Source organism: Dermacentor albipictus, chromosome 7 (genome assembly GCF_038994185.2).
Source record: "Dermacentor albipictus isolate Rhodes 1998 colony chromosome 7, USDA_Dalb.pri_finalv2, whole genome shotgun sequence".
Lineage (NCBI taxonomy): Eukaryota > Metazoa > Arthropoda > Arachnida > Ixodida > Ixodidae > Dermacentor > Dermacentor albipictus.
In genome coordinates this window covers 54726551-54736280 of record NC_091827.1, presented here as the reverse complement: position 1 = coordinate 54736280, position 9730 = coordinate 54726551, and the positions used below count along the sequence as shown (strand labels likewise).

The 9730-nt window shown below is 47.4% G+C and overlaps 2 long non-coding RNA genes across 2 annotated transcripts; one reads left to right on the top strand and one right to left on the bottom strand.

Moving 5' to 3' along the window:
• The first annotated feature begins 6159 nt into the window (after nt 1–6159).
• Nucleotides 6160–7308, top strand: LOC139047447 (uncharacterized). The gene is made up of 3 exons (XR_011507157.1): nt 6160–6198; nt 6773–6849; nt 6932–7308. It is a non-coding gene; the product is annotated as an uncharacterized lncRNA (long non-coding RNA).
• Nucleotides 7309–8405: 1097 nt separating this feature from the next.
• LOC139047641 (uncharacterized) lies at nt 8406–8981 on the bottom strand. Its single transcript, XR_011507279.1, has 3 exons — nt 8864–8981; nt 8550–8693; nt 8406–8468 (listed from the first exon to the last, which is right to left on the bottom strand). It is a non-coding gene; the product is annotated as an uncharacterized lncRNA (long non-coding RNA).
• Nucleotides 8982–9730: the final 749 nt, after the last annotated feature.

The following is a 9730-nucleotide window of genomic DNA, read 5'->3' as shown; positions in this document are numbered from 1 at the left end:
CGTTTACTAGGAAACGAAGGCTAAATTTCGCATACAATAATGCTTGTGTTTACTAGGAAAAGCCATTTCTCAAGAGTACTCTACAATGCCGCACGTACTATATGTTCTTTCTTCATTCTTTCATTGTTTTAATATTTTTTCATAACAAGTCAACCCGAATTCAATCACTTTTCTATAGTATCGACATTTGACATCATATTAATTATTCAGTTTCTCTGTGGCAATTATCTATCTTCGATAACTTTAAGCAGCTTTCAATATTCTGATAACACACTGATTGGGCGTTTACCCGTTTAGCAGTGAAAACGTAGGGGCAGGCAGCCTGTGCTGCCAACCTCACTGCTCTGATCCCACCGCTAACGTCACCTATAGAAATGAGCACCATTTGCAACTATCCGCCCTAATCAGTCGACTTGTAAGAACCATGCGAAAGTCGCTTTGCAAGTTGTGCGGATATCTATTGTTTCGATCCATGTCAGGGTTCGTGGTTCGGATTCGGGGGTCATGCTGGTACTCGCTTGCCTTCGTCGCCGTCTGTTTCGTTGAGAGGTGTTTGTTGGTGAGGGGATAACGTCGGGAGGTTGAAGGAAACGATAACTTGGTTTATTTTGCATTTTCAAACAACCGGCTCCAGGTATGGGCACACACACCACGTCGGAGCACAGTACATGTCTGATCACTACAGCTCTGAGCACAACCCATATCAGCACAGACCTCACTCCGCCGAAGGCGTCCGCTTTTAAAAACGGTCGTTTTCACTGGCTAACCAGAGGAGGGAATCTGGTGACTGCGTCTCATCCAATCATGGGGGCCGAACCGTTCGCGAAATCCCACCCTTGGCCGCACCGCCTTTCTGGACTCCGCCTCTGGTACCCAACCCTGGAAGCAAGGACGAGGAAATCTGGAAACAGGGGTTCAAGCTCCTTCCACGAAAATCAGCGACACTGTTTCCGGGCTGTCCGTTACAGACAGCTTATCAGGGTCAAGAGACTGGCCTGCGCGATCGTTACCGCTTGCATGGAGGGTGGCGGTTGTTGTTGCCTACTTGTTGTTAGTTTGTGCGTAAGATTCGGTGTCGGGCCCCGTCGCCGTCTAGGCGAGCGCTGATGAAGGGCCTGCTTCGTGGGGAGCACCCAAAGAATGCACAGGGCCGCTTTCAGACTCAACACTCTTCTAGCCTCATGCCCGTGAACGGGAGAGATATTGCGTGAAAATCGTGAATGCTGACTATTTGCGCAGCGAAATCGAGTACTGCTCAAATTCAGCAGCTGTTTACTTTCCAAAACACACGATACTTTTGCGCTGTCGCTATAGACTGTTTTATCGAGGGTGCCGCCATTTTGCGATCACATATAGCGCCGCCTATCGTCTGGCACCATGCTATATATGTGGGATTGCGCTGGCGGGCACACAGTGAACGTGCTGTTGACGACAATCGGCAAGTTTTAGCGTTTTCCCAAGAGGTCTCAACAATGTTTTGCGATTGGGCAACTTTCTTAGCATGTGATTACCAATCTTTGAGCCTCGATGTAGCCGCAAAATCGAAAGGTAACGGGCCTAGAGGCGTTGACAACAGTTCTGCCCGGGACAGAAATAGGAGGCGAGTCAAGTCTGAACATTTAGTATCCGTAACATATGTCACAAAGTATTATTGTTGTATGTCTATCCTTGAACGCATGATTTAGGTAACAACAATCGGAAGTGTCTCTGTGTGTCATCTGGTGTGCCACACGAGCCAACATCATTGACATCATTGACATCATCATTGACACCAGACACATGCTGGCGGGCTGTCCCGCGACTCTCGCCGACCCCGAGGAAAAATGGCTTTACTGGCACAAGTTGATAACAAGCCCTTCATATCATGATCAGCTACGGGCTGTCCAGAGGGTCCACGATGACGCCATAAGGCCCTGCCTGGCGGTGCCGATGTGGACGCGGCCCGCCTCGGTCTGAACAGACCGGGCTTCAGGACACTAATAAAGTTTTGTGAATGAATGAACTAGGGAAGCTCTGAGGAAACGCGTTTTTCTAGCTTTGGTTCTGAAATTGTTGAAGTGCGATTCTCTAAGCATTATTTACGTGGCACTCGGGCGTCAAACATCACAAAGCAAAAAAGAAACAAAGAAACTGTAATGGAACTCGACTCGAAGGGTGGTTATTATGAAGTACTTGATAACGCGACCCGTTGACAGTGGCTGCGATGAAATGCCGCCATCCAGCAGGCGCACGCGTCCTGTTTGGAAGAATATACGCACTCTTATCTCGGGCGTTGCCTGTGCGAGGGCAGCTCGCCTACTCGACAGAGCTGAAAAATTAACTAAGCCTTGTTCTTCTGAAGCAATACGGTGCGCGATGCTCGGAGTAGGCCAGGCTGCTTGCCAACGCGATTCAGAATCGCGGGACAGCCCGTGTGAACTTGGGGTGGTCGACACAGGGTAGGCCTGGTTTTGGTTATAGATCGAAAAAGAATACTCCTTCATGTTCTTCGTTGGCACGTACTGTTACAACCAGTACTGTTACAGTACTGGTAGTAACAGTACTGTAACAGTACTACCAGTACTACCAGTACTGTTACAACCTCCACCAGAACGTCGGTTGCCAAGCAGGGTAATCTTCGAGCAACTTTGAGCAGAATAACTTTCATATAAGGAATAGTTGACTTCATTCATTGGGACTAGTTCACCGGCTCGAATACGCAGCTTTGGTTCACATCCCAGTTTGATCACGGATGCCGATTTCGCGCGTTCACTGTAAACAAAACCCTTTGCACGCGGGGAAGCTGATGGCGTCAAGCCCTTTCTCTTTACGCTGGCAATCAAAAGCCGACGCTTGTCTGCAACCGAGCAGCAGAGACAACGTAGCCGCCGCGGCGGAAGATGCATTTCACATTCGCTTACGAAAGCCAATTTCGGAGCCGAATACAGCACAGTGTTTGCGCCTTTGCTTGTAGTCATCAGACATTGCAGCAATCACAGATGAACTCGTAACAGAACAAGCAAAGACGCGTTTATTTCGTTCCAAGCTACTGCTGCTGTTGGGAGAAAAAGCAATCCGCACATGCCAGTGCGAGCAGCAGCGTTGCAAGGTGAGCTTCTTCGAGGCTAAGTTCCTCCTTGTCTATAAAACGGTCTCTGTGTATGTTCCACTTGGCTTTATTGCGGAACAGAGTCAATGCAGCAGCAATATCGATCGTCAACAGCTCGTGGCTGTTTAGATTGCGACATTTTATTCTTGTAGAAAGAAAACAAAAGGCACATTCGTTATATTGACATTGCCGACGTCCTTACAAAAGCAACTAGCACATGCATTCACACCTGCAAGTCTGCAGCACCAAACCACCCATTATTGTAATAGAAGCTTTGCAACGTAGGAAATTCAACTTGTCTTCACCAGTTTGCGCCACAGTCAGTGCTATTATCATCGATGTTCCCACTATTCCGCAAATTGCGATACTTACACGGACAAGGTGAAGCTTTCTGGTCGTAGGAAATGTTTTATTTCCACTCCCTGCAATATTTCGTGAGCGATGAAGGTACTGCATTAGCGAAAGCGCCTATTCGTTGGCTCTCGATGAGATCAAAGGAGTTCAGCATAAAGAAGGACAGGCCTTATTATAATATGGATCAGAGGGTTTCGCAGTTTCGCAGTTTCCCGTGGACGATAAGGGCGCATTCTAAACTACGGTGCATAGAACTAAAGACAGCTGGCACGTATTCCGCTTTCACGGCTTTATTGCCGCCCTGCTCAGAGAAATTTCGTACGCGCTGTGGTCCGAGTGCTTTAACCACAAAAAGCTCGTCCTCGGAAAGGGGATACGGCTTTACGACATTGTCGTTTCATCCTTAAAGCTGCGCGAATTAGCCAACATGCTGTATTCTAACTCGTCTCAGAAGGCGATCAATGCCGGAACACTGGTGCAAAAGAAGTGCGCTACCTATGCGCGCCTAATTGCAGAGGATGTATAGGTAGGCGGAGATAATATTTCGTCAGAAGTCGCATTACGGAATATTCTGATCCTTAGCCGACGTCCATTACGCGGTCACTATTTTGCTTGAACACTCAGGTGAGTTAGTATCATGAAACAAATACGGGAACTGCTGTAACGAAAAAAAAATCCTGCAGTGAAACTGCCCCCTTTCCCCAAAAAAGACTAAGAAATAGTAAGATCAGTGGCTAGGTGAAAGACGTCCAATATTTGTACTTTCTGAGCTTTTCAGTCACCTGCGAGTTCCTTATGGCGATACAAACACGGCTAGCTACTAAACCACTCCTGAATGTTTTACTATAGGGCATTTCTTTAAAAATTGTTGCCGCTTTAATGACGCATTCCGCAGCTAAACACTAACGTGAATTTCGGAATTAGCAGCCTACAAGTGCTTGAACAGAACAGATTCAGCCACAACTCTTTCATTCGATCAGTCTACAACATACATTACAGTCACTGAAGCGCGATTTCATTGCACGTATATAATCGCCGTAATTTGCTCAGGCTTTCTCGTTCCCAAACAGTGCTCTCAGGATAGCTTCCTTGCGGAGACGTTATCTACGTGCTGAATTTTTTTCATGAGGAAGGCACCGCGCGCGCAGTGTGTAAACCTCCAAAAAGGACCGGCGACCTTTGTTGCAGTACAACGCGAGGGGCAAGCCTACCAAAAGATACATCGTAAATGAGCGCTGTTATAAATATAAACGCCCTCCGTAGCTGTTTAGAGGTGTACTTCTGTTTGAAATACCATGCATGAAGCCAGGCGCAGGGTATTTCGTGCCTATAGACGGTTGCCAGAATGAGAACGTAAAATGAGATTGTTTAATATCGCGCGTGCGCAATTCAATTTTCCGCTACGCGCGCCACACTCGTGCACGCACAAACGCACAAAAACAACACACGCGACGGCCAGTGGGAGTATTAATTCTCAGCCGAAATCGCGATTGACGCTGATTACAGGCTTCTCTGCTGACGTGCGCGTAAAGGCCAGAATACATGGAGCGAATATGCGACGAATAGTCGGCGTTCGACGCCCGGCGGCGTACGCGCGAAGCGCGGCGGCGGAGAAATCGTCGTTCGCCGCCGATCTAGCTGGCGCAGAAAAGTTCGTCGGGCGGCGACGATACCGGAAGCGGCAAACGAGCGGCGCCCCAAAGCGAGCCAATCAGGTCTCACTATCCGAAACGACTTCCGTCTACGCTTCCCCGCTTGTCCGTGCATTCCGATCCCGCTCTATCGTTCACGCCGGTCTCCCGCTCTTCGTATTCATGGAATCCAAAGCGGCGCGGCTGGAATTTAACGACAAGTTAATTTCGGCTGTTCAGAAGCGTGCCATCCTGTGGGACTGCAGTCGCTATGACTACAAAGATCAAAGAAAGAAGGCTCAGGCATGGGAAGAAGTTGCCGCCGAAATAGGATGCGACCTGCAAGGTATGTTTACAAATGTTAGTGCCTCTATGTTTCCGCATGCAGGGTGGGCTTTCTGCAACTATGTCGCTCTCGCTAAGAAGGGAGTGTCACCCGTTCAAAGTACCCACTTTTCACCATAGCTCGCCGTGGTCAAAATACATTCAACTCCAACCGCCGCGCGCCCTGCATGTTACTGTGGTGGTGCCCGTACGCCAGTTGCGTGTTCTCTCGAGCGAACGAAGGTTGTTACCTCTCGTAATCAGTGAATGAACAGCGACCCCATGCAATCGCGCGACGATGCAACGATTATCTACAGGAAAGATTGCAACCGCTACAAGAGGCTGAGCTGTATGTGCGGCGATGTTGGGCGCGCGGGTGTGTTTGGGCGCAGCAGTTTCGGCCCACTATTGGGCGCGTGACCCTTAGCTACGTTAATACTTTTTGTGCACACCTATATGGTTCGCCGCGGCAAGCCAAGGACAGAGGAGTGTGATAGCATTGAAATAGTATTCAGGTGATAGTAGTCAGGTGATAGCATTCAAATTGATGCTGCTCCCTTGCTTGTTGCTGGCACGCGAAGGTAGCTGTGAGCTAATAATTTTGCTGTACTTCCAGAAAAAAAATCTACAGGCTAGGTGGAAGAGCCTGCGGGATACATTCACGAAAAAGTACCGGATGCACAAACACGGCGCCCCGAGTGGCTCAGGTGCAAGTGACGCGAAGGGAATCAATGATGCAAGCGTGAGCTTGCCTTATTTCACCTTGCTGAAGTTCTTAAAAGATCAGGCGGAAGTGGCCAGGTGAGTGCCTTCTAGTTGTTTGGCTTGGTCGTTTCAGGTTTGCATGCAAGCAAATGAATTGTTTTGTTTAAGTGTAAAAGTTATTGCACAGGCGAAGCAACCTGGCTCATTTAAAGTTAGAATTCTACAATACATGAAAGCAACTGGTACTTCATCATGCACGTGCGAGCTAGTTGCTTGTGTCAAACCGGTAGTATGCAAGCTAATGCAAATGAAAACAGATTGCTCACATTTCCATATGTGCCATTACTTATTTTATTTATACATATGTAAGCCTCCTACAGGTACTGGGCCATCACTGAACTGAAATATGGAAAAAAACGAATACACAAATATTAGACGGGGAAAATACAGGATTACAAAATTACAATGAAGGTGCTCCCAATGGATCCCTTTTCACCTCAAACAATCCACAATAATAGTAATAACATGGGAAAAATTAAAATAAGGAACGTCTGTACTCGCGCGCACGCTCACACACACACACGCACACACACAGGGCCCTCTCTTCTATGCCATAAAACACCGATCTACAGTCGACACGCTTCTTATAAAGCTGGTTGTATTTTTTCAGTACCATATCCAACATTTCTCAGCCGGCTGCGACTGAAACCGCTGAGGAAGTGTTCGAGAGATTGTACAACACTGGAGGTAAAAGTTACGGCTGGAGTTATTAATCATTAGAGTCAGTGCTGAGGATGTTTACGCTGCTTTGGCTTTTTCTTTTGTCCAGGAGCGCAGGAAGAACAGGAGGACGAGATTTGCAGTGCCCCTACAAGCTTCGTAGAAGAAAGTAGCGTTGAGGCAAGGACGTCGAATAGTGACGACACAGCAGCATTACACTCCAGCTCCATAAAACTTGTATCAGAACCTCCGAGGAGGAGGCGAGCCCAGAAGGCAAACAGGGGCACGTGGGAACAAGAACTGGACAGAGTTGACGCCCAAATAGTCGCTAACAGCGACAAAGGAGCCTTGTACGGACAGCTGTTGGCAGAAAAGTTTCGCTCTTGCCCTAAAAGGCTAAAGTCACAAATGGAACTTGAACTCTTAGATTTTTTAAAGAAATACACGTTCGAAGAACCTCAATAAAAACCTCATGCATACAGGTGTTGTGCCTAAGTTTTTTGAGGTGGCGGGAGGCCAGTATGCGCCCACTGCCACGTCACAGCACCTTCATTCATGAAGTACTGCACGAACATGTTTCTTGTTGCCGCAGCACTCGCACTATATATAGTTCCTTGACGGTGTTGCTTCCAAGTCAAGCAAGTCTCTCCTCTGGATTTCAGTCCTCCATTGAGCTGGAACAATGTTGCCATAGTCGTCCTCCAGGTCTGCATAGCCTGGCGGACAGTACGTTGCCTCACTTGCCGCACACAGAAAGTTATGGAGCACACCGCACGCCAGGACAACATAAGTTGCATTGTCGGGCAGTAGGTTGATGCGGCCAAGTAGAACTCGCCATCGTGCAGCCAGAATGCCAAAAGCATTTTCGACGATGCGCCTGGAAAAAGTACACTTGGCGCATTAATAAAAGATTGTTCAAATGCTGCCAAAGCCTTTAAGGCATATGTTAAAAAAAAGAACTCCAGTGTTCCTAAAAATAAAGCTAGGAACAATCTACTGACAAGCAACCATCTTTTAAATTCAGTTGGAATAACTTCTTTGCACAGCAAAAAGTTGATGTAGACATCTGGTGTGACCCACCGCAGACCTGCATGGGTGTTTAAAATGCAAGTAAATGTCATATCTGCGTTGCTCTGTTTTCTCCTACTAGTACCCTTTCCTCTTTTAACCCCACTGGGACGTGCAGTTCACCAAAGTGCGAATAATACAGAGTATAATAATACAGAGAAAGTAAGGAGCACAGGCAAACTTCAGTATGCTTGTGTAATCCGTGTTTAGCGAAGCACAAGTTGTCTTCCTATGGTGAATGGAGGCTTGCCGGAAACCCCCTCCCCATACCTTGCTCTGCTCAGCCTGTAGTTGAAGACCCTCTGGGTCGGCGTCAGGTGTTTTCCTGGGTACGGGCGCAGGAAATCAGGTCGAAGCTGGAATGCCTCATCCCCAACAAACACGTGAGGTGCAACGTTGTTATTGTTTGGGAGACGTGCTGGTACTGGGAGGTTCAGGTCTTCATTTCCAAGCTGCCTTCCGAATGAACTTGCCTTGAACACTCCCCCGTCACCGTGCCGGCTTGCAGCCCCAACGTCGACCATGATGAAGCGGTAGCTGGCGTCAACAATCGCCATCAACACGATAGAGAATGTGCCCTGGAGTATGTAAAAAGTCATTCACGTTATTAGAAGCAGCACAGACCAGTTCGTTGCAAAAAAATACTTTGAATACTATACCTTGTAGTTAAAATATTTGCTGCCAGAGTTTGGTGGCGCCTTAATTTGGATGTGCTTGCCATCGACTGCCCCGATGCAATTGGGGAAATTCCAGCGCCTGCTGAATTTCTCAGCGATGTTTTGCCATTGGGCAAGTCCTGGCTCCTAGGTTACACAAACAAGAAAGCAGTGCATTTTGAACAGGTTGCAATGCATGACATCGCTTAAACAGAAATAACTTCACTTCTGAGTATTTAACGCTCTTAATACCTGTTACGCCCGTGATTCGCTTCACAAAAAAGAGTATAAACAAAAATAAGGCCAGCCATACTCACAGGTAGGTACAGCGACTGTAAGTGCCGCCAGAGAACTTTGCAGGTGTGGTGAATGACGACACGACATGTTGATGGCGCAACTCTGAAATTCATTGCAATCTGCTTGATTGCACTCCCTGAGGAGAGGTACCTGCGCACATAGAAAAACGCTCAATCAATGAGGTGAAACAGTGGGGCTCTTCGATTTACAGACTCGGACTCACCGTCGACTCCCCGAGAAGCAGTCTAGCATTCGTTTTTAACATATATCCCTGTGGCGTGGGAAATCCTAGGACTACCCGCAAACATTCCGCGGCGAGTCTGAGATTGTAAATCGAAGAGCCCTAGTATGTGAAAGCATTAGTCATATTGCAATCGATGCTGTACCTGAGGGTGATGGCCAGCCTCTCTTCAGAACACAAAGGCTCGCGACACAAGAACGACTTCACCAAGTCCCTTTTCACCAGTTCGTGCAGTTCGTTGAACTTGGGTGGTGTCATTCTATAGTATCTAAAAAACATGGTGGGGTCTGCGTCCTTTTTCATGACTTAGAACTGGAACGATTGGAGTAAAACAAGAACATTATTGAACTGTTTAAATGTATAGTCTTTTACAAAGCACTTTATGACTGGTATATGTACCTTCTTTTTCTCTTTTTTTATTCTAAGGGAGCAATTCATGAAGTCTTGCTCAGCTGCCAAAAGCTATAAATACATACACAACGACGCGGCCCTCACCATATTACAAAGGTTACGTCACCTGCCGTCAGCACCCAAAGACAAAAATTTCTCCCGACGGCTGGCGTAATCACTAGCGCCGAATCGGAAATCAGACGGAGGAGAATGACGCACTATGTCCATTACTAACTCTTGAGTCTAGGCGGATGGA